This window comes from Solanum dulcamara, chromosome 12 (assembly GCF_947179165.1).
Source record: "Solanum dulcamara chromosome 12, daSolDulc1.2, whole genome shotgun sequence".
In the NCBI taxonomy this organism is placed as follows: Eukaryota; Viridiplantae; Streptophyta; class Magnoliopsida; order Solanales; family Solanaceae; genus Solanum; species Solanum dulcamara.
This window is the reverse complement of record NC_077248.1, coordinates 36,340,022-36,365,453: the sequence shown is the minus strand read 5'-3', so window position 1 is coordinate 36,365,453 and position 25,432 is coordinate 36,340,022.

The window sequence follows — 25,432 nt, the reverse complement described above, 5'->3', positions numbered from 1 at the left end:
CAGCTTCATTGGCTTATAGGTCCTTTCCAACTTCGTTCTACTATACCAGTATTGACCTCGTAGTTTCTATTGCGATTTATTTCGTAATTAACTTATTTCTTGAGGTCGGCCATACTTGTTTAGTCAAATCTCATCATTGTTGTGAGCATAACCTTTCAAGACATACTACAGCCGTGTATCTCATTCTCTTTTTATTTCTACGAAAATTTAGGCAGAGTTTTCTCTGTATTTCTTACTATCTCAACACCTGCATGCAGAAAATACCAACAATGCCTCACAGGGCACACATGTATATATTTAGATCATATCAGATTACAGCCACATAGGGCACATATATATAGTCATATCATCTCATCTCGCAGCCACACAGGGCGTCTAAAATTAACAGTATGGAAATGGACTTACCTGTTATGTCCACCAACGCTGCACCTGTTCCACTTTCCTGTTTATCTTTTCTTTCACTTTTCAGTTGTATATGTAATCGCATTTCAATGCCTTACCTAATATATGTCTTTTGTTCCCCACATCACCGGTTAGTATGAGGAATTTCATTCCTTATGACTCTGCTCTATCGCATGATCTTAGATATGAAAGAAAGTAACATTCTAAATGTCCTGTAGCATCCTGTCTATAGATGTAGTGCATAACACACCGATAGACAAGAATCTAGTAGACACGGTCTGTAGACATTCCAAGGATGAAGTACTCTAATACCACTTTTGTCACGACCCAACCCCATAGGCCGCGATTGGGGTCCGACTTGGACCCCCTTATGCATATCTATCACCTACCCTTAAGTTGTACCATGTGTGATGCGATACTATATACAAACCCTAGTGGGTCAAAACTTTGTTTCAAGAACCTGTAGCCTCATTCACCTATATCATAATAGGAAAGGGCACGCAAGCCGACGAGGCTGCCATACCACAAAAATATTTGCAATACTTTGTATAAGCACAACTGAAATAAACTTATAAATAACCCACATACACATGTCTACAGACCTGTAAGAGTAATAACTGCATCATATGGCGGGACAAGGCCTCCACCATACCCCTGAATAAATAAATATGTATATTAAATAACCAGTATCAAAAATTAGGCTCCAGGACAGTGAAGCACTTCCGACATAGCTGAGAGGAACTCCTAAGCTGACCGATCTCCAAAATAAACATCTGTACCTGCAGGCATAAAATGCAGCCCCCCGAAGAATGGGGGGTTAGTACGACATATGTACTGAGTATATAAAGCATAACATATCATAACTGAAACAACAACTGAAATGGGGATACATAAAACATGAATAACAGTTAATAGATTAATGTACCTGCAGCTTAGGACATGCAGTCATATACCTTATCATACCCTGTACTCGACCTTATAGTGAACTCGATATCATTATCGTTTCATCATAATCATGCCCGGCCCTTCATGGGACGCGGTGAATGATCATTGCATCATATATCATGCCCGGCCCTTTATGTGATGCGGGGAATAATCATTTTATCATATATCATGCCCGACCCTTCATGGGACGCAGTGAATTTATCATGCTCGGCCCTTCATGGGACGCAGTGAATTTATCATACCTGGCCCTTCATGGGATGCGGTAAATTTATCATGGCCAGCCCTTCATGGGACGCGGTGAGTTTATCATGCCTGGTCCGTCATGGGACATAGTGAGTTTATCATGCCCGGCTCTTCATGGGACGCTGTGAATTTATCATGCCTATCCTTTCATGGGACGCGGTGAATGTATCCTGCCCGGCCCTTCATGGGATGCGGTGAGTGACGTATTAACAGCTTGCACGAGTAAAGTAACAAGGAACCATATGCAATTAGTTCATCCTCTAAGATTCGGTATAAAAACAATCATGGATTATCATTTGAGGATCAAAACTATCATCGTCTCACGTATCCTCTAACTTCCATTAGGGGCCACATCAATGGAGTCTCAAGAGTCCTAGGCTTTTATTAAGGTAATACCAAATGGATTATGCAATCAGAGACAGTCATTATAGAGTTCTTAGGCATGGGAGCTCATACATTCAATTAGTATTCATCATATAGGGACTCGAGGGTAGCAGTTCAACTACTTCAAGAACTTCGATATTAAGAAATGAATAGGAGTAATAGTTCATGCTTCCCATGCCTCCGGTTACTATTTTCTGTATAAAAGGCTTAAGGGTGATAGCTCAGCTACCTTAAGAGCCTTAGCATTTAGAAGTGAACACGATTCAATAGGTCTATATATATTACCTTTTATCCTATAGAAGCCTTAAAAAGGCAATAGCTCAACTATTACAGGAGTTCTACCATTACGAAGTGGATAAGAATTATAGACTATACTCGGAGCTTTACGAATGGAATTATCCCCAAGTTCCATCTACAAACCATTCATAACTTATATCTAAGACATGCCAAAATAAAGAAGAATAGTTTTACCTACTTATGCCAAAAACATGCCAAGAGAAGGAATAAGCTTTACATACTTATGACAAAAACATGCCAAAAGAAAGCTTCACATACCTGTTATGGGTTAGTCTTTATCCCAGTCGCCTTGTCATCCCGTGAACCTAGGTAACATGAAATCAATATGAAAATCAACCTCTTTAGATCTTTCAGCGTCTAACATTACTTAAGAGTATTCATAAACCCCATTCCCTCGCTCGCCTTCTCGACTAGTTCCTTAACTAGTTAAGGCGTTAACGAAAATCGGACAGCACCTTCCCTATAATGTGCCCTATACGAATTCCCAATCACATCCATAATATCTAAAGCCAACCAAAAACATAACCAGAAGCTCGTATATATACAAAACCTTGCACCATTATACATTACAACCTCCGAACGACTTGCTCGAAATTAAGATATCCAAAATAGGGTTTCTAGTTTCTATTTTGCGAAACCTTTAATCGCACGAAGCGTGGAATCATGTGGATGAAACCAGAAAATTCCACACCTATTTTAGAACACATTTATACCCTGTAACACACCACCCAACCAGCAGCAGCCTCCAAACACACCACGCCTCACTTCGACTACAATTTAACTACGGCGACTTCAATTTAGATTTTTCTTTCGCTGAGCATCCCCAAGATTTTTCCATACTTCCAGCAGTATAAAAGGTAAATAATACAGTCCATAACAACCCCATAAATTCCAAATTTAAACGAGAAATCTTACCTTACCCGAAATTGGCCAAATTACCCAAAATCGCGCCTCGGAACCTTTCTTAGCACGCTGAAATTGTGTGGACTGGTTGTTGTCTGTTTTGGATGCACCAAGCTGTAATTTTATACTTCTAATACCTCCATATCATTGTGTTATATGCGGGATAATTAATTTACGGAGCAAAATCGGGACTTACCTATTTTGTTTCCAAGTCGTCGCTACTTTCTCGCTAAGCTAGGGTTTGCTTTCTTTTCTTTGCTTGCTGCAGATTTTTTTGGATAGGGAATGAAATTATGAGTCATTTAACATGTATATAAGGGCTGACTTGGAGGTGACACGTGTCATCCCCTTAGGGTGACACGTGTCAAGCCATGATTGGCCACCGTATCATGCTGCCAACTAGGGGCTACCATGTGGCAGTGGGGTCCACCCCCCCAAGCAGCTGCATCACCTACTTGACCTTAAGTAGGTGCATCACCTTATTTCTTAAGGTGCTGCCACATGTCGCTCCTCCATTGGCAGCCACATGTCATCTTTTCCCCTTCCTCGTGGGTTCGTAATCTCGTCGTATTTTAGGAGCCTATGTAATCCATGCTACGTAAGCTTGGTATGTCCTTAAGCAACTCAAGTGTATAATACTTATAAATTAGTAGCTTACGTAGGTAAATTGAGACCTACGACTCATTTCTTGGCCTCCAATTCCTTCTGGATTCTTATAACTCTATTTCCAACCTTCTCTACTATAGGATATCACATTCTCCTTTCCTTAGAGTTGTTTGATAGTGTCGTAGCTTATCCGGCTAACATGATAATGTCTAAAGAACTTAAGAGACATTTGGATCTCGAGAGTGTGGGGTGTAACAGATAAGGGCCTTGAAGTAGTTGAACTACGACCCTTGAGCCTCCTATAGGTTGAATAGTGTTGGGATGTGTAAGCTCCTATATCTAGGGGCTCTTCCACATGTTTTATGGTAATATCTAAGGGATGTTTGATACTTCACAGAGTTTTACATGCACGTATATGCATTATGATATATATGGATCGGGCCAAACGTACCTCAGCATATCTTGCTATGTAAGGATCAGGCCATACGTTCTTCGGCATTATTACACGATATACGGATCAGGCCGTTGTTCCTCGGCATTATTATGCGATATACGGATTGGGCCATTGTTCCTTGGCATTTTTATAAGATATGTGGATCGAGTCATCATTCCTCTATGTGTACTTTGTATATACATGGATCGGGCTATGCGTTCCATAGTGCTAATGGTATATATGTTCTTATGATGACAAAATGATGTAGTTATTACACAAGTTCCCAAATGGGTCGGATATAGTATGTGATGATAGAATGTATGCCTTTATTTTATAAAATACAGGTATGGTAGATGGCTAAATGTTATACTTGCCCCCTGCACCCCTATTTCAGCTGTTGTCTCAATTATGGTGTTTTATGCTTTATATACTTAATATATATATCGTACTAACCCCCCTTTCCTCAGGGGGCTACATTTCATGCCCACAGGTACAAATGTTCATTTTGGAGATCTGCCAGCTTAGGGTTTCTACTCAGCGATGTTTGAAGTACTCCATTATTTCGGGGCCTAACCTTTGATACTGGTCATTTGATATATATATATTTGTTTATTCAAGGGTACAGGAAGGGCCCTGTCCCACCATATGTTACCATTACTATTCTTAGAGGTCTGTAAACATGTGTATGTGGGTAATGTGTGAGTTTTATGCGATTATAGTTGTACAATATGTTGTAAATGTTAATATGCTATAACAGTCTTGTCGGCTGGCTTTCCCTTTCATGATATGATGCAAATGAAAGAGGCTACACGTGTATGAATATTTTATCACCAACTGGGTTCATATGTTTGGTTCTTATATCTAATAGATACATATATGGTGGTCCAGGTCGGACCCTAGTCGCGACTCACAGGGTTGGGTCATGACAGAAGTTGTATCAGAGCAGTTCGTCCTTGGAGTGTCTACAGACTGTGTCTAGTAGAGTCTTGTTTATTAGTATGTTGTATACCACATCTATATACAAGAGGCTACCAGACATTTAGGATGTTACCTTTCTTTTATATCTAAGATCGTGCGATAGAGCCGAGTCATAGGGAATGAAATTCCTTATACTAACTTTTGATTTTAGTAGAAGGAAAACATCGATAGAAGAAGGTGACTGACAATATTGGAAGTTACAAAGCATGCAGGTAAGCAAAGGCACGAAAGATATATGTCGGTAAGGTATTGAGGTACAATTTGAATAAAAAGTTGAATTTGAAAGGAAAAGTAGCCAGGAAAGTTAACAGGTGCAGTTCGAGTGGGCATATGAGGTAAGTCCATTTTCATACTGTTGATATTGGGCACCCTGTGTGGCTGTGATATGATATGATCTAAATATATACATGCGTGCCCTGTGAGGCACTGTTGGCATTTCTTGCATGCAGGTGTTGAGATAGGGCAAAATACAAAGGAAACTCTGCCCAAATTTTCCTAGAAATAAGAAGAGAATGAGATATAGGGAAGTAGTATGTCTTGAAAGGTTGTGCCCACAACAATGATTAGATTTGATTAAACTATGAGTGTGGATGACCTCGAGAAATGAGTTAATTGCTGAATTGATGGCAATAGAAACTAGGAGGTCGATACTGGTATGGTAAAACGAAGTTGGAAAAGACTTATAATCCAAAAAAGATGGTTTAGAGAAGACTGATAGATCTAAATAGAATGATATTAAGGCACCGACTGAATGGATACACATGGATAAATAATAACGACCTGTAGTTGAAAGAAGTACCAATATGGGTAAGATAAGAGTACTAGGGAAAGAGGAAATAAAACACAAGTATCCATACCTATTTCCTACGTCTATGGGTAATCCTAACCTTTGGAACTCTGATATTGATTGCTCGATGAAAATATATATTATGGCAACGGGATATAGGACCTCTACATATAATTGGTATAAGGTCCGGAGGAAGGTTTTGGTTTACATTTGAGGACGAATGTTCTAAAGAGGGGAAGGATGTTACACCCCATACTTTGGTACCTTGGAATGCTTTGTAAGCTTCTTAAGTTTCTGGGAAGGCTCTTAAGTTTTTTAGAAGTCATCATGTGAGTCGGATAATCTATAACGTTATCAAATAATCCTAAGGAAAGGAGAAGGAGATACTCCATAACAGAGAAGATTGGAAATAGGGTTACACGAATCCGAAAGAAATTGGAGGCTAAGTAGTGAGTCGTAGGACTCGACGTACTTGTGAAAGCTATTACTTGGGATATTTTGCATACTAAGCTACTTGAGTACATGTTGAGCTTAAGTAGTAAGGAATACATAGGCTCTTAAAGTGAGACGAGATTATGAAACTACGAAAAAGAAATAAGGAGATGATGCACCTACTTGAAGCAAGAAGGTGATGCACCTAATTGAAGCAAGTAGGTGACTCACCTACTTGGGGTGGACCCCACGCTACCATGTGGCAGCTTTGGGTTGGAAGTTCGGATAAGGTGGAACCCTAAGGGGCTGCCACGTATCACCCTAGGGGGCTGCCACTTATCAGACCCTAAGACAATGTATATATATGTATTACATGACTCTTAAGGTCATTTCTATCCAGAAAACTTCAACAACAACTAGAAAAAAAGAACGCTAAGTCTAGAGAGAAAAAGAGGATGGCTTGGAGAAAAAAAATAGGTAAGTCCCAATTTTGTTCCGTAAATTAATTACCCAGCATATAACAAGATGATATGGAGGTATTATAAGTATACAATCATGGCTTGGTGCATCCAAAACGGATAGCAAAAAGTCCACGCAACATCCAGCATACTAAAGAGGTTTCCGAGGCACAATTTTGGCTAGTTTTGGCCAATTTCGGGTAAGGTAAGGTAAGGTTTATGCTTTAAATTTGGACTTTATGGGGTTGTTATTGAGGGTATTATGTACCTTTTATACTGCTGGAAGTATAAAAAAGTCGTGGAGATGCTCAGCGAAAGAAACAATCTAAATTAAAGTCATCGTAGTTAAATTGTAGTTGAAGTAAGGCATTGTGTGTTTGGAGGCGGCTGATGGTTGTGTGGTGTGTGTTTTAGGGTCTAATTGTGTTCTAAAATAGGTCGGGGAGCTTCTGGTTGCAGCCACATGACCCCCGCTTCATACGGTTAAAGGTTTTGCAAAAAGGAAACTAGAAACCTTATTTTGGTATCGTGGTGTCGAGCGAGTCATTTGGAGTTTATGTAGTATAAGATTGATGTATATTGTATATATATATGCTGAAGGTTATTATTGTTGGTTGTATGTAGCTATTAGGAGTATAATTGGAAATTCGGATAGGGCACATTATAGGGGAGATGCTGCCCAATTTTTATTAACGCCTTAACTAGCTAAAGGACTAGTTGAGAAGATGAACAAGAAAATGAGTTCTATGAATACTCATATGTAAATTAAGACGCTGGAAAGTCGAGGATTGTTGATGGTCAGATTTCTTTCATGATAAATAGGTTCAAGAGATGACGAGGCGAACGTGTTAAGAGTAACCCATAAGAGGTATGTAAATCTAACGTTTCCTTCTTTTGGCATGAGTATGTAAAACCTATCTTTTCTTTATTTTAGGCATGTCTTAGATTTAAGTCACAAATGATATGTGTATGAAGCATGGGGTAACTCTATTCATGAGCTCTGAACATGATTCATGATGCATAATTTGTGTTCACTTCTGAGTGTTAAAGACTCTTAAAGTAGTTAAGCTCCCATTCGTCAAGTCTTCTATATGCTGAAAAGTAGTGTATGTAAAGTTATTCTTCCTCTCTTTTGGCATAACTTAGATGTAAGTATTAAGTATATGAAGTTGAAGTTATTCCACTCTTAAAACTCTGAGTGTGCGTTTAGGCTCTTATTCACTTCTCGATATTAGAACTCCTGCGATAGTTGAGTTATAGACTTGTAAGTCTTATACATGACTAACAGTAGTACACGTAAAGCCTATTCCTTCCTTTTCTTGAAATAGTTAAGGTAACTGAAGCGAGATATGATATAAGATAGAGGTGATTCCAGTATAGGTTTCATTTATAACTTAGGACTTGTACTCACTTTGGAATGATAAGGGCCTTGAAGTAGTTGAACTACGACCCTTGAGCCTCCTACAGGTTTAATAGTGTTGGGATGTGTAAGCTCCTATACCTAGGGGCTCTTCCACATGCTTTATGGTGATATCTAAGGGATGTTTGATATGTTACAGAGCTTTACATGCACGTATATGCATTATGATATTTATGGATTGGGCCGAACGTACCTCGACATATTTTGCTATGTAAGGATCGAGCCATACATTCCTTGGCATTGTTACACGATATACGGATCAGGCCGTCGTTCCTCAGCATTATTATGTGATATACGGATCGGGCCATCATTCCTCGGCATTTTTATAAGATATGTGGATCGAGCCATTGTTCCTCGGTATTTTTATAAGATATGTAGATCGGGGCATCGTTCCTCTACGTATACTTTGTATATACATGGATCAGGTTGTGCGTTCTACAATACTAATGGTATATATGTTCTTATGATGGCAAAATGATGTAGTTATTACATAAGTCCCCAAATAGGCCAGATACAGTATGCGATGATAGCATATATGCCGTTATTTTATAAAATGCAGGTATAATAGATAGCTAAATGTTATACTTACCCCCTGCACCCCTATTTCAGCTGTTGTCTCAGATATGGTGTTTTATGGTCTATATACTCAGTACATATATTGTACTGACCCCCTTTCCTCGGGGGGCTACGTTTCATGCCCACAGGTACATATGTTTAATTTGGAGATCCGCCAACTTAGGGTTTCCACTCAGCGATGTTGGAAGTGCTCCACTCTTCCGGGGCCTAACCTTTGATACTGGTCATTTGATATATATATATTTGTTTATTCAGGGGTACGGTGGGGGCCCTGTCCCGCCATATGTTACCGTTACTATTCTTAGAGGTTTATAGACATGTGTATGTGGGTAATGTGTGAGTTTTGTGTGATTATAGTTGTACGATGTGTTGTAAATATTACTATGCTATGGCAGTCTTGTTGGCTGGCTTTCCCTTTCATGACATGATGCAAATGAAAGAGGCTACACGTGTATGAATATTTTATCACCCACTGGGTTCATGTGTTTGGTTCTTATATCTGATAGATATATATACGGGGGTCCAGGTCAGATCCCAGTGGCGGCCCATGGGGTTGGGTCGTTATAATCCCAAGGTGAGTTTGTACCTCAGTTTTCTAATAGACCACCTAGGCCATTATTTCCATACTCTACAGTTAGTTCTCTACCTCAGATTCAAGGGTCTAGAGGCAATTAGTTTAGGAAAAGAGGTGAAAGCTAAGGTTCACGAATAGTAGGGCACCAAGAGTAAAGAAGTATGAGCCAATCAAGACCTTATCGACTGCCTTGTAAATAATGTTTCAAAAATCATTTCGGTGCATGTCGATTTGGGACAGATGCTTATTTTTGGTATGGTACACCGGGACATATGAGGAGGAATTGCCCTCAAAGGGGCATGAGTGGTATGGCACAACTTAATAGATCATTTGTTGCATCCTCATCATCAACACCATCTTTATGTAGGGGTTTATAAATGCCTACAGGTCATGGTAGAGGTGCAAGAGGAGCGGTTAGTTCTCATAGAGTTCAAAATCGCACATATGCCTTAGGGCATTGACAAAATTTTAAGGCTTCTCATGATGTAGCTACAAGTACATTGTCTATCTTTTCACATAATGTATATGCATTAATTGATCTGGGATCTACACTACCATATGTCATTACATTGATTGTTGAAAAGTTCAAAAGAATACCAGAATTATTGGTTAATCCATTTGAAATGTCTACACCAATTGGCAAGTCTATTATAGGTAAAAAAGTCTATCATAATTGCATAGTTACTATTTGCGATCGTGGTACATTTGCTAACCTTGTTGAGTTAGAAATATTAGATTTTAGTGTTATAATGGGTATAGATCAGTTGGCTTCTTGTTATGCCATAGTAGATTGCCGGACCAAAATAGTGCATTTCTATTTTCCAAAATAGGCACTCCTTTAATGGAAAGTAACATTGGGGCATCAAGAGGTAAGTTCCGTTATTATCTTAAGGCAAAGAAAATGATTTCCAGAGGGTACTATAAGACCCTATAAGACGAAGAGTCGAACGAAAGGAAAATATCAAGAAAAGTCAACTGACCATAAGTCTATGAGTTGGTCTATGACTCATAGGGACTTGTATAGGTCATAGAATTGAGTCGTATATATGGGTTCAGGTCTGGAAAATTTGTCTAAGGAAGAGTGGGAGTATACGAGTCGTATGAAGAATCATACAAATAAGTCGTAGTGCGGGACTTAAAACTTGCAAACTACTGAGCCTCAAGACTTCGTCTATGACTCAACAGGATGAGTCATAGATAAGATTATGAATCGTAGAAATGAGTCATACGCAAACTTCAGAGACCTCCAAACTTGCAGGTTTTTAGACTTGCAAGATGAGTCACTTTGACGATTTGTAAACCTGAGAACGAGTCATAGAAATGACTCGTATAGAAATTTTAGAGACTTGTTTTTCAGGGATTTCTCAGGGACTATAGGACAAGTTGTTCCTACGAATCATCATTATGTCTATGATTTGTAGACCTAGTTGTAGAGTTGCCCGATTCAAAATTTAATGAGGGGTAGGATAGTATTTTTCCTACATTTTAATGATGTATGTGTATGGTTTTAGGGATATATTTATAATGTAATTAGTCCTAAATACTCCTAAACTCTTTTATTCCATAATTATTTCCCTAAACAAATTCTAGACTTCTCTACCAAGGTTCCTCAAGAGTTCATCAAGATTTCATTAGGGTTTCTTCAAGATCAAGTCTCCTTTCTCAAATTCAAGTCCAATTTCAATCAAGGTATATGTGGATTGATTCGTGAATCCCTTCAACTCATGAATTCCAAAGTTTATTTCAAAAATCTCACGATATCTCATTACGTTTAAACTTAATTTTTGATAAATTGTGTTGGGCTATTTCCATTTCTTTTTTTATCATTACTAATGATCATTATAAGTATGTTTCTGTGTAAATTACATGATTTCAAGTTGAATTATGAATGCCCATGCATGGAGCAATTTTCTATGATGAATTATATGAGTTATGATAAGGAGTTTAATGTTTTCAAGGTACTCTTATGGTTTTCAATCAAATTGATTATGTATATGATTTTGTTTTTCTAAAGTCAAGTATGAATTATGATCATGAATTATAAGTATGTTTAACATATGAATTTCATGCAAGTTATGAAGAAAGGTGACTAAGGGATATATGTGGTGACCAAGGACCTAATGATATGAATTATGCAAGTATGAATTATAATGATGAAAGGCTAATACTCACATTACAATTATGTTATCAAATGATCTATTCTATGAATCATGAAGTTTATGAACAAGTTATGATATATACTAAGGATGTTTTCTATGTTACGTATTCCATGGGATTTGATTTAGCATCGAGTGGACTTGAGGTGGGGGATCTACCAAAATCCTTAGTAGTAGCCTCATGTCTCTTAAATTATGTGCCACTGTAAGTTACCTTACGTCTTAGCTAGTGGATCCGCATATAGCTATCATGATCCAAGCCTAGGTACTAGACATGACATGGAAAATGAGACAACCTGAGGTACCTCACCTAAGCCTCTTAGCATTCATTAAGTATTTCATTGGTAATGATAAACAAATCGAGTAGAAACATAAGGGATATAGGGATAGAGGGGCTTCACATTAATAAGAGTCAAAGACAACAAACATCCTTTATTATTTCCAATAATACCTTCTACATTTTAAGACTTGGTGGGGTCTAAGATATGTCCCTAGCTCACCCTCAAGATTAAGTCAAAATACCAAACTTAAGTGTCTAAACATAACGTAAGCTAGATAAGATAGGAGTGTCATTCCAGGAACATTGGAATCCTTCAATGCTCAACTTAGCCATGAGGAGGAGAGTGTGGAGCGATGTCAGTCCCTACATGGTGATATCATGTAGGCAAAAGTATGTGTTAGTACTTTGAATATACTAAGTATGTGAGTGTGCTATGAAATGAAGAGCATAAGAGAGAGATATAAACACAATGTCACTTACTATCTCCAACAATACCTTTTACATTTTAAGACTTGGTGGGGGGGCTAATACATGTCCCTAACTCACCCTCAAGATTAAGTCAAAATACCTAACTTAAGTATCTAAACATAACGTAAGCTAGATAAGATAGGAGTGTCATTCCCAGAACATGGGAACTCACTAATGGTATCTTTCAATGATCAACTTATCCATGTGGAGGAGAGTGTGGAGCGACGCCGGTCCCTACATGGTGATATCATGCAGGCAAAAGTATGTGTTAGTACTTTGAGTGTACTAAGTATGTGAGTGTGCTATGAAATGATGAGCATAAGAGAGAGAGATATATAGGCAACATGCATAAGTTAATGCATGCATGAGAAATTTAAGATTCATTTTTGTGGGGAAGCAACCTTAACCGACATTTAAGATCATGCGAGCTATTACATGGAATCCAACATAACCCACTACGTTGGCACGGGGAGACTTCTTTCCGGGTAGAACTCAGTCAACTTTAATCATTTCTTTAACTTTGACTTCAAGGGCTAATTGTGGATCCACTAAATAGCCTACAAGGGCTCCTATGTTGGCGAATAGTTAATGCAACATGATACTTTACTTAAGGGCCACTTAGGTCGAGTCCCCATCTATATGCTACATTCGGTGCTAGGTTAATCCCACGGAATAACATTTAAATATCACAATAACATAAGAATTGTATAAGTTTAGAAATCAAATCATCTTTGGTGGAATAGCTCATTAAAATATTTTATTTGATTCATATATGTGAGAATTTTCCTTTCACATTGAATCCTTTCTTTTGCTAAAAGACATTTCACCATCATTCAATCATTTCAAAAAACTCCCTTAAACATAGGTATTTTCTTCATAAACTTTCATTTGGAGTCAAAACTTACAATTCAACTTTATTTCAACATAATAAGACTAGGTGGGTTCATTTTGTGTAACCTTAAAATAAATATAATGCATGAGAGTGATGGAAATGCATCATATGAAACATCTTAAAATAACTCACCATATACACTTTAAAACTACCTTTCAAGCCCTCATATAAGAACCCTAAAAAAATATTCATTTCATGACATGTAGAGTCAATATATATCAATTTAAGTAAATAAACTTCAAATATACCATAATATATGTATTTGGCATCATCATGTAAAAGCCCATAAGAATTCACCATTTAGATTTTGAAATATCAAGTTGAGAAAATATTTGGGCTCCATGGGTGAAAGGACCCAGGGATAAAAACCCACATACCTTTCTTGAATTCACAAAGAATTGGAGAAAAATCTTGAAGAGATTGGAAACCCTAGCTTGAATTTGGAGAGAAACCTTGAGGGACCTTGTGAGTTCTTTGCCTTGGAAGTTTTAAGAGAAAGAATTGAATAGGAGGGGGTCTTGAAGAGAACAGTGTTTTTAGATTGAACTTGGCCATAAAAGTGTCTAGGTTCGTTGAACTGAACTTTGGAAAAGTCACAGTTTTCCTTCATTAAATCTAGAAAATTAGCCCTATAGGACCCTTATACGGGTTGTCATCGTAACAATGGGTCGTGCAAACGCCCCATCTTGCAGGCCGAAGAAAAAGAGCCTAAAACATAGTCTCTGAAGTTTAGGAACGACTCATGCATATGACTCGTCCTCAAGGAAATGACCCATTCCTTGGGCTCGTCCTACAGGTCCCCAAAACCTGTAAAATTCAAATCTTTGAAATTTTATGAACGACAATTTTATACGACCCATCTAAGCTTCTACGACCCATCCTACAAGTTCATAGACTTGGCCCTGAGGGGTCCTTGAAACTTGGCCTCTGAATTTAGCTTACGAGGGGTTTCTACGACCCGTGTTCTAGAGGAAGACTCATCCTAAAAGATCGTAGAACCTTTCTTGAGGGGAATGCAATTTTCTTACCGAAGGGTCGCTCTATGACCTAACCTTATGAGCCGTAGAAAGCCCTACGAGCCATAGAGGGGCTCATTCATATGGATGGGTTCAAAAATTTGAGACTTTTGTTTCACGACCCAACCCCATAGGCCGTGACTGGTGCCCTAGATGGACACTCATGTACATAGCTGTTAGACATCATCAAACTGAAACTAAACATAATATGAAGGCCTCGTGAAAATATAACATCATCTCAAAATGTTACATATATGTATCATGGTAACCTATCTCTTAAGATGTCACAATCAACTAAAATATCATGATACACGAGCTGACAAGGATGCCACTACATACAATATCTCAAAATATACATATATACGCAAGCCTACAAGGCTTCCACTATATACGAGAATGTTCCAAAATAAATCATACTAACACAACCGAATAGCATCTATACACAACGCACAGGTATGTCTACAGACCTCTAAGAGTTTCAACAGTAACATATGATGGGATAGGGCCCCACCGTACCCTTTGATAAACAAATATATACATCAGAGGATCTGTATCAAAAGTCTAGGCTCTGGTATAATAGAGCACTCCAAAATAGCTGAATGGAAATCCTAAGCTGGCGGATATCCGAAATGAGTATTTGTACCTGCGGGCATGAAATGCATCCCCCCCTCGAAAAAAGAGGGTCAGTACGAAATATGTACAGAGTATATAAAGCATAAAAATACCATAAAGGAGATCACATCTGAAGTAGAGATTCAGGAGACAAGTATGATAATCAAGAAGTCACTGTACTTATATTTTATTAATGGAACCATACTTATCATTGTCATATGCCGTACCCGACCTATTATGGAATTTGGTGAATAAAGTCGTGTACATGTATACCATACCGGCCCGTCATGGGACTCTGTTCCATAATCATAACATCATAACATCGTATTATCATATCACATACTCAGCCCTCCAGTGAGGAACTCAATGAATAATATAGTGGAACCATACATGATAACATACCCGGCCCGGGACTCAGTGAAAGATGTAATAACATTATGCATGAGCATAATAGTAAGTAACCATATGCATTTAGATCATCATTTAAGACTCCATGGATAAGTAGGCTAATTAATACTTGAATATCAAAACGGAAGTTATGTTCAGTACTCTTTGAATGTGAATATGAACTATATTAAATAAAGCCTCAAGGATCATAGACACGTATCAAGATAATGCGAGACAACTTATGATAGTTAAGGACATTAACTATTATAGGGTCTTTAAGAATAGAGACTTTCATATACCAACTACTATCAAGCGTATAGAAGACTCAATGGCAATAGTTCAACTACTTTTAGAGTTCTAACATCAAGAAGTGAATAAGAATCATGAATCATATTCAGAATTTATGAATGGAATTACCCCAAAGCTTATATCATTCAGCACTTACATCTAAGGCATGCCAAAAGAAAGAAGGAATAGGCTTTATATACCTTTAGAACTTATTTGCATCACAACACGTATACGCTGCCTAATATTGTCTCAACTTATATTAGGAAGTCAAAAGCTATGGTTAAGTTACAGGAAGAATCAAAATACATTATAGCGTTAGTAACTCCTTTCTAGAGATTAGATGATGTTTTCCTTATATTCAAACCAACCACACAATCACTAAGCCAGTATCAATAACCACACGTTCAAGTACTATATCGAAGACATTCAAGACAAGACTCGAGAACACTCTGAATAGCCCATATTCATAACATTCGATAACCCTTTACATATGACTACTTACTATTTATGTTATCTTTAGCGATCCATAGTCTTAACATTTTTATCATAACAACCCTACAACAGCCTAACCAACGTACAACATAACTATAACCTTAACTATCATTAATCTTCTAAGCTCAACAAGAACAACAACAACATATCAAAACAGCCCCTAACTAATCAACATAAAAGATGTTCGAAAACCTTGCAAATACCTATGAACACACCAAGTAAACGACATACGATTCTTACACATTATTTCATACAATCTTTTCATCTAATTTTAGTGAAACATAACAGCAGACATAGCAACTATATTACCTATTCATATGCAAGTAAACTACATTTTTATAACTATAATCCTTACAACAGCCCACAAACAAATTTATCTTCAACTTCCATCATTAAATACCTTCATTCTCACCACAAAATCCATAACAACAATAATCACAATACTAAATAAAATCAGTTCACCATTACACATAAAATAGCCCCCTACGGCTTGAACAACTTCCCAATATCAACATACATAATTTCATACATCTAATTCACATTTATACACTTACAACACGTCTAAACTCACCCTAAAAACTATAGAAAATGATCAACTCTTACCTTAACAAATTGGCTCCTCAATTTACTGAATTTAATGACTTTAATTAATCCAATCTTGCTGCCCCTAGGATTAATCCCACATTGCTATAGACCTTCTACAGGGTTGAATTACCTTGTAATATTAATTTTTCTAATCACATAACTTGAGACCTTCCATGGTCAGCCATGGCCAACAACTTCACCTCTCTCTATCTCTATGTTTTGATGAAAAAAAAATGAAGTGAATGACTAACTAATTAGTCATCACTAAGTTCTTATACGTGGAGCCTTGAAGGTACACATGCCCCACTCATAGCATGGGCCAATCAGATTTAGCCATGCTATAGTGGGGTCCACTTAGCCCACTCATGCTTTAATTAGTTTTAGTTTGATCACTAATCCCACTTAATAATCTAACCATGGTTAATTAATCCCTAATTCCCACTAATATTCTATATCAATTAAAATTTATAAGAAATTCATACACTTAATTAAAATCAGGGATTAAAAGTCTCTATCTCATATCTCAAAATGATCTTGTCCTTAAACTTATTTCGATTAGTGTAAAATATTCCAACGTTCAAAAATACGGGGTATAACACTTTTCTCCTTGGTTCAACTTTGTGACATACGAGGTCTTACAATATCTCCCCCTTGAAAATATTCGTCCTCGAATGAGATTAACTTCTCTTAGGAAGAACACGGGAAGAGGACTAGCAACCCAACATGAACAAAATGACACATGCAATGCATAAAACATGAGATATTTAAACTTAGCATAAAAATGACTTCAAAATTTAACTTCATGAACATGCATGCATATAAGGACGTAAGAAAACTGAAACATAGGAGTCTTAAACATTGAGCATGAGTAACTTAGACATAGGGAACACCGGGTGAATCATGGCCATCTCCAATGGCAACTCCAACTCATAAGAAACTTTGCCCACACTTCTAAAGATTTTATACGACCCTACATACCTAGGGCTCATTTTCCTCTTCTTACCAAATTGAAGTACACCTTTAATGGGTAAAACCTTTAAATACACCTAATCACCCACCTCAAACCCAGGATCTCTTTTTCTAGTGTCAGAATATGACTTTTGACGACTTTGAGATGTCTTCAACTTTTCTCTAATGATCTTCACCTTCTCCAAAAATTCAAGTAGCAAGTTGGGCCCAGCAAGGTCATCTCACCCACTTTAAATTAACCAACTGAGGACCTACATCATCTCCCATACAAAGCCTCAAATGGCTCCATCTCAATATTTGAGTGGTAATAATTATTATAGGCAAACTCAATGAGCGGTAGATGATCATCCCAATTTCCTTTAAACTCCAATATACAAGCCCTTAACATATCCTCTATTATTTGAATTGTCCTTTTGGCTTGACCATCGGTTTGAGGATGGAATGCGGTGCTCAACTTTACTTAGTACTGAGGCCCTTTAGAAACGATCTCCAAAAGTGAGAAGTGAATTGGGTACCATAATTCAAAATAATGGACAACGACACACCATGCAGCCTCACTAACTCTCGAATATATAATTTGGCATAATATTTGGCCCTATAGGAAGTCTTAACCAGTAGGAAGTGAGCCGACTTATTCATTCTATCAACAATCATCCAAATAGAAACATGTCGCTCTCGAGTGTGAGGAAAACCCTCTACAAAATCCATATTAACATCTTCTCATTTCCAAGTAAGTATTTCAATATCTTGGGCTAGACCACTTGACCTTTGATATTCGGTCTTCACTTGTTTACAATTCAGACATTCAGATATGAACCTCGCTATGTCCTTCGTCATGCCAACCCACCAATACAACTTTTTCAAGTCCCGATTCATTTTCATCAAACTAGGGTGAATGGAGTATGCAAAATTATATGTCTCCATCAAGATCAAACTTCATAGGCCATCCACATCCGGAACACATAACCGACCTTGGTAGTATAACACCCCATCTCCCCCTTGTGAAAAGACCTCTACCTTCTTTTCCTTTACCAACTTCTTTAACTCGACAAGTGTTGGGTCAAGGTCTTGTTTCAACTTGACATTTACTATGAAAGAGGATTTAGACCCATTTTGGATAACCATGCCACCATCATCGGTACCACGCAACTTTACCCCTAATTTAGACAATTAGTGAACATTTTTCACCAACTCCCTTTTTCCTTTATCAACATAGGCCATACTTTCCATTGACACTCTACTAAGTGTATCAACAACCACATTAGCTTTTCCCAAATGATAACGCACACTCATATCATAGTACTTGAGGAGCTCTAGCCACCTTCTTTTTCTTAGATTGATGTCCTTTTGTATGAACACATATTGAAGTCTTTTATGATTTGTATACACATCTACATGTACTCCATAGAGGTAGTGCCGCCCAATTTTCAAAGCAAAAACCACGGCCTCCAACTCAAGATCATGGGTAGGGTAGTTACGCTCATGCACTTTTAATTGCCTAGAAGCATAGGCTATGACCTTATTATTTTTGCATTAAGACACAACCTAAACCAATCTTTGAAGCATCATAACAAACCACAAACCCTTCTAAACCATCCGGTAGAGTCAAAATAAGAGTAGAGGTAAGTTAATCTTTCAAGGTTTGGAAGATCCTTTCACACTTATCCATCCATATGAATTTTGCCTTCTTTTGAGTCAACTTTATCATAGGATATGAGATAGAAGAAAACCCTTCAATGAATGTTTTATAGTAATTACCTAGACCCAAGAATCTCCTAATGTTTGAAGGAGACAATGGTCTAGACCAATTCATGACCAACTCCGTTATCTTAGGATCAACCTTAATCCCCTTGCCAGACACTATATGACCAAGAAAGGCCACTTCCTTCAACCAAAACTCACACTTGATAAATTTTCCAAACAACTGCTTATCCCTCAATGTTTAGAGCACAACCCCTCAAATGATCCATATGTTCTTCCTTACTTCGAGAGTAGATCAAAACATCATCAATGAACACCACAACAAAATTATCAAGGTATGGTTTGAACATCCTATTTATTAGGTCCATGAACACCGCTGACATATTCGTTAACCCAAAAATCATTACCATAAACTTGAAGTGACCATATCTTGTTCAAAATTCCATCTTGGGACTGTCACACTCTCTCACCCTTAGTTGGTGATAGCCGGACTAAAGGAAATCGTAGAGAAGTGACTTGCCCTTTGTAGTTGATCAAACAAGTCATCTATCCTAGAAAGCAGATACTTGTTCTTAATAGTCACCTTATTTAATTGTCAGTAGTCTATGCACATTCGAAAAGACCCATCCTTCTTGCTTAAAAATAGAATGGGGGCACCCATGGTGAAACACTTGGCTTTATGAATCCCTTTTCTAACAAATTCTTTATTTGTTCCTTCAATTCCTTTAATTCCGCCAGGGCTATTTGTTAAGGAAGGATAGAGATAGGTTGGGTATTGGAAAGGAGATCGATATTAAAATCAACTTCTCTTTCGAGAAGGACACTAGGAAGGTCATCGGAAAAGACATCAAGATACTCTTTGACTATGGGGACCGATTCAAAAGGATGACTTTAGGAGTGGACATCCCTAACTCTCACTATGTGGTAAATATAACCCTTAGCCTTGAGAAAAGAAATGAATCTATCCTTCACCACCAAATCACGACCCTTCCATTCAAAAACGGACTTATTTAGGAATGAAAACTTGACTCGACAAGTCCTACAATCTATGGAAGCATACGAAGCATGCAACTAATCCATCCCAAGGATGACATCAAAAACTACCATGTCAAGCTCTATAAGATTACAAGGAATGACTTTATGCAAGAGGGACATGGGACAATCCTTATAGAACTTCCTAGCCACAACCAACTCACCCATGGGGGTAGACACCAAATAAAGCTCCACTAACATTTCAGGCAATATATCAAACCTATTAGATAAGAATAGAGTAACAAAATGACAAGTTTGCACTCGGGTCCAATAATGCATGTACATCAAAAGTAAAGATCCTTAACATACCAGTAATAACATTTGGTGCTTCCTCAACCTCTTGTCTCCCATACAATGCATAGAAATGGTTGGTGCATTGTCCACGTCCCTGAGATTGTTGGCCATGAGCAACTTGGCCTTGAGGCCTACCACTACCACTACTTGTAAAATCCTGGACATGGTGACTCGGCTTTCTGCATTTGAAGCACGCATTTGAGCCCACCAAACACTTCCTTTTGTAGGTCTTCCCATACTTACTATATGGGGGAAAATCTTGGGTACCAATGTTATCTCTTAAGACCATTGAGTTGGGACCTTTGTCCTTGTTGAATTTGGGAGGAGGAGTATTGGTGGAACCTTTTCCCATGAACCGTTGACCACTTTGGCCTTTGCTATTGCTACCATAACCAGACCTTTGAAGGTTGAAACCTCCACCATCTACTATAGCCTTTTTGAACACTCTAGACATTTCCCTCAGCTTCTCTTCTTTGATTTATTTGGCATAAGTCATCAATCGAGAGATGTCCATCTCCTTGATCAATATAGCTATTTTGTACTCCTTGTACACCAAGCTAGAAACACCAGAAATAAACTTACTCATCCTTGCCTAGGGGTGGGAAAGCATAGAGGGAGCATACTTGGACAATTTTGTGAACTTGAGGGCACATTTCCTCACACTTATACTTCCTTGATGAAGGTTGATGAACTCTTGGATTTTGGCCTCCCTTAACTCTAACGGGAAGAAATAGTCTAGGAAAGTACCTTTGAACTCATCCAATCCTATCAGCCCCATTTCCTCATCCCTCTCAATAACCCATTATTTGTACCATACTCAATCTACACCTTTGAGTTGATAGGCCACTAGCTCAGCCTTTTCATTTAGTGGCACGCGCATGATTCCCACAAACTAATACACCTTATCAATGAACTCCATAGGGTCCTCATCTAGTTTAGAACCTCAAACTCAGGCTGATTCATCCTTTGAAAATCCTAAATCCGAGAGGTCGGATTTTGCACTTGAGGAGGAGGGACACCTTGATGCCCTTGGTGGGCTATAACTTGAGCCAATATTTCGAAAATGTTGTGAAACTCGATATGAGTTACCCCTTTCTCATATTGTGGGATGTTCGAAATCGGAGGAGCTTGGTCCTCCTTGTCAACCCTTTCTCTTGGAGGTGCTCTTCCATGGGGTATTATCTAAAAAACATAAAATCGATTTTTAGTTAGAGGAAAACTTAGGTCACTCTAGGGTATGACATAAATTGAAAGAAGTGAAGATCTTCCTAAACGTCCCATAGTCTCCGATTCATAGTAGTGGTGCACTTCACAACTATGAACAAAAACTTATTTGACATGGTATGTTGGACTCCGAGGACCATTTCAAAACCTCATGCTCTGATACCAATGTTTTCATGAACCAAGCCTAGGGCCTAGACGTAACACAGTGAATAAGATACCCGAATGTACCTTACCCAATCCTCTTAGCATTCATTAAGTATTTCATTGGTAATGATAAACAAATCAAGTCGAAATATAAGAGATATAAGGATTGAAGGGCTTCACATTAATAAGAGTCAAAGACAACAAACATCCTTTACTATGTCCAACAATACCTTCTATATTAAAACATGGCAGGGGCTAATACACGTCCTTAGCTCACCCTCAAGATTAAGTCAAAATACCAAACTTGAGTGTCTAGACATAACTTAAGCTAGATAAGATAGGAGTATCGTTCCTGGAATATGGGAACTCACTAATGTGGTATCCTTCAATGCTTAACTTAGCCACAAAAAGGAGAGTGTGGAGCGATGTTGGTACCTACATGGCATCATGTAGGCAAAAATATGCATCAGTACTTTGAATGTACTAAATATATGAGTGTGCTATGAAATGAAGAACATAAGAGAGAGAGAGATATAGGCAACATGCATATGTGAATGCATGCATGAGAAATCATTATATGAATCCTTAAAACATTCATTTTTGTAGGGAAGCAACCTTAACTGGCATTTAAGACAATGCGAGCTATTATACTGAATCCAACATAACCCCCTATGTTGTCATGATGAGACTACTTATCGGGTAGAACTCTGTCAACTTTAATCATTTCTTTAACTTTGACTTCAAGGGCTAATTGTGGATCCACCAGCCTAAATAGCCTAGAAGGGCTCCTATGTTGGCACATAGTTAATGCAACATGAGACTTTACTTAAGGACCCCTTAGGTCGAGTCCCCATCTACATGCTACATTCGGTACTAGATCAATCCCACATAATAACTTTTAAATATCATAAAAACATAAGCATTGTATAACTTTAGATATCAAATCATCATCAGTGAAATTGCTCATTAATTTTTTTTTTATTTTAAGTATGTGAGAATTGTCCTTTCACATTAAATCCTTTCTTTGGCTAAAATCCCTTCCACCATTATTCAAACATTTCACAAGACCCCCTTCAATATAGGCATTTGCTTCATAAACTTTAATTGGGAGTCAAATTTTTTAATTCAACTTCATTTCAACATAAGAAGACTAGGTGGGTTCATTTCGTATAACCTTCAAATACATCTGATGCATCATATGAAACATCATAAAAAAACCCAACATACATACTTTAAAATTACCTTTCAAGCCCTCATAAAAGAACCCTAACAAAATCATTCATTTTAAGAAATGGAGAGTCAATATATATCAATTTAAATAAATAAACTTCAAATATATCATAATATATGAATTTCGAATCATCATGTAAAATCCCATAAGAATTCACCATTTAGAATTTGAAATATCAAGTTGAGAAAACATTTGGGCTCTATGGGTGGAAAGACCCATGGATGAAAACCCATATACCTTGCTTGAATTTACTTAGAATGGGAGAAGAACCTTGAAGTGATTGGAAACCCTTGCTTGAATTTGGAGAGAAAACTTGAGGAACCTTGTGAGTTCTTTGCCTTAGAAGTTTTGAGAGAATGAATTGAATAGGAGGGGGTCTTGAAGAGAAGAGTGTTTTTAGACTTGAACTTGGCCATAAAAGTGTTTAGGTTCATTGAACCGAACTTTGGAAAAGACACAATATCCCTTCATTAAATCTGGACAATTGGCCCTACGAGAACCTTCTATGGGTAGTCATCGTAACAACGGGTCGTGCAAATGACCCATCTGGCAGGACTGAGAAAAAGAGCCTAAAACATAGTCTCAGAAGTTTAGGAATGACTTGTTCATATGACCCGTCCTCAAGGAAATGACCCATTCTTTGGGCTCATTCCGCAGGTTTCCAAAACTTACAAAATTCAAGTCTTTGAAGTTTTATGAATGACCATTGTATACGATCCGTCCTCTCAGGAATGGTCCATTCTCAAGGTTCATTGTGTAGTTCAAAAAACCTGAAAAATTCAAGTCTTTAAAGTTTATGAATGGGTGATTCTTATGACCCATCTGAGCTTCTATGACCCGTCCTACAAGTCCGTAGACTTAGCCCTGAGGGGTCCTTGAAACTTGGTTTCTGAACTTAGCTTACGAGGGGTTTCTATGACCCATCTTCTCTAGGATGACTATTCTTGGAAGGTCGTATAACCTTTTCTGAGGGGAACTCTAATTTTCTTCCTGAAGGTTCACTCTACGACCCAACCTTATGAGCTGTAGAAAGCCCTACGAGCTGTAGAAGGGCTCCTTCACATGGATGGGCTCTAAATTTTTAGACTTTTCTCCTTGGTTCCAACTTTCTAACTTACGGGGTCTTACAATAGAGTATGTACATGACCCACTTAGTGGGGTAGAGTCTACCTTGTCAAGTAGATTCCACTGTTCTTCGTTGTATGGGGAGACAATGAGATTCCATATTATAGCTCATATGGTCTTATTGTTGATTATGGTTCCTATACCACATATGAATATTATGTTATCTTATGGTCTTCAACTACATCTCTTAAATGACGATAATGACTTTCCTCATGGTTTTACTTTTCCTCTTTATCATGTATTTTCTTGTTCATTGCATTTTATGATTTATATTACATGTCATGCCTGTATATTTAATACATTCAAACATACTAATCCATATGTTTTCCTACATTATCTCATAATGTAGGGGTTGAGGTTGAGGATCATACCCATACACGTGGCTAGTTGAGTTCATACGATGAAGTCTTGATAAATCCTCACCCATCAAGGGCGGTTCATGAGTTATTTCATCTTTCAAAGAATTTTCATTATATTTCATTTAGAGGGTAAGCTAGGGACATGTATTTTCCCCCTTCCATGCTCATGATTAGAGGCATTAGTTGGACAAGTGTTTGAGTCTATGTTGCCGAGTTACATTTTTCTGTATGAATCATGGTTTAGACTCTCTTATGATATTTCTGCATTTACTTTACCTTATGCTTTCTTTATCATATGTCAAGAGGCTTGGCTGGAGCCCTTCAGGATTTTGATTGCCATATTAAAACTAGGCCCTAGGTCAGGTCATGACAAACTTGGTATCAGAGTACAAGGTTTAAAATGTCCTAGGGTGTCCAACATGCCATATCACGTAGAATCTTATTCATGGCTGTGATGCAACATCTATGAATAGGAGGCTAGCTATAAGACATGTTAGGAATCTTTACTTCTTTCATAATCTATGTTGTGCGATAGAGTGTGTTCTTAGACTTTCTTTTCTCTAACATTTGTTCTTTATGATTTTCAGAAAACAAATGCCTCCAAGAAAACCACCTTTTCCAAGGGAGAACAATGCTAATGATGCCAAGATCCTCCGGCCCCTCAAGGCAATGGCCCATTTCCCAAGCAATTGACACATGTTGTTACACCCCACACTCCTGAGCTCAGAATAAATCTTAA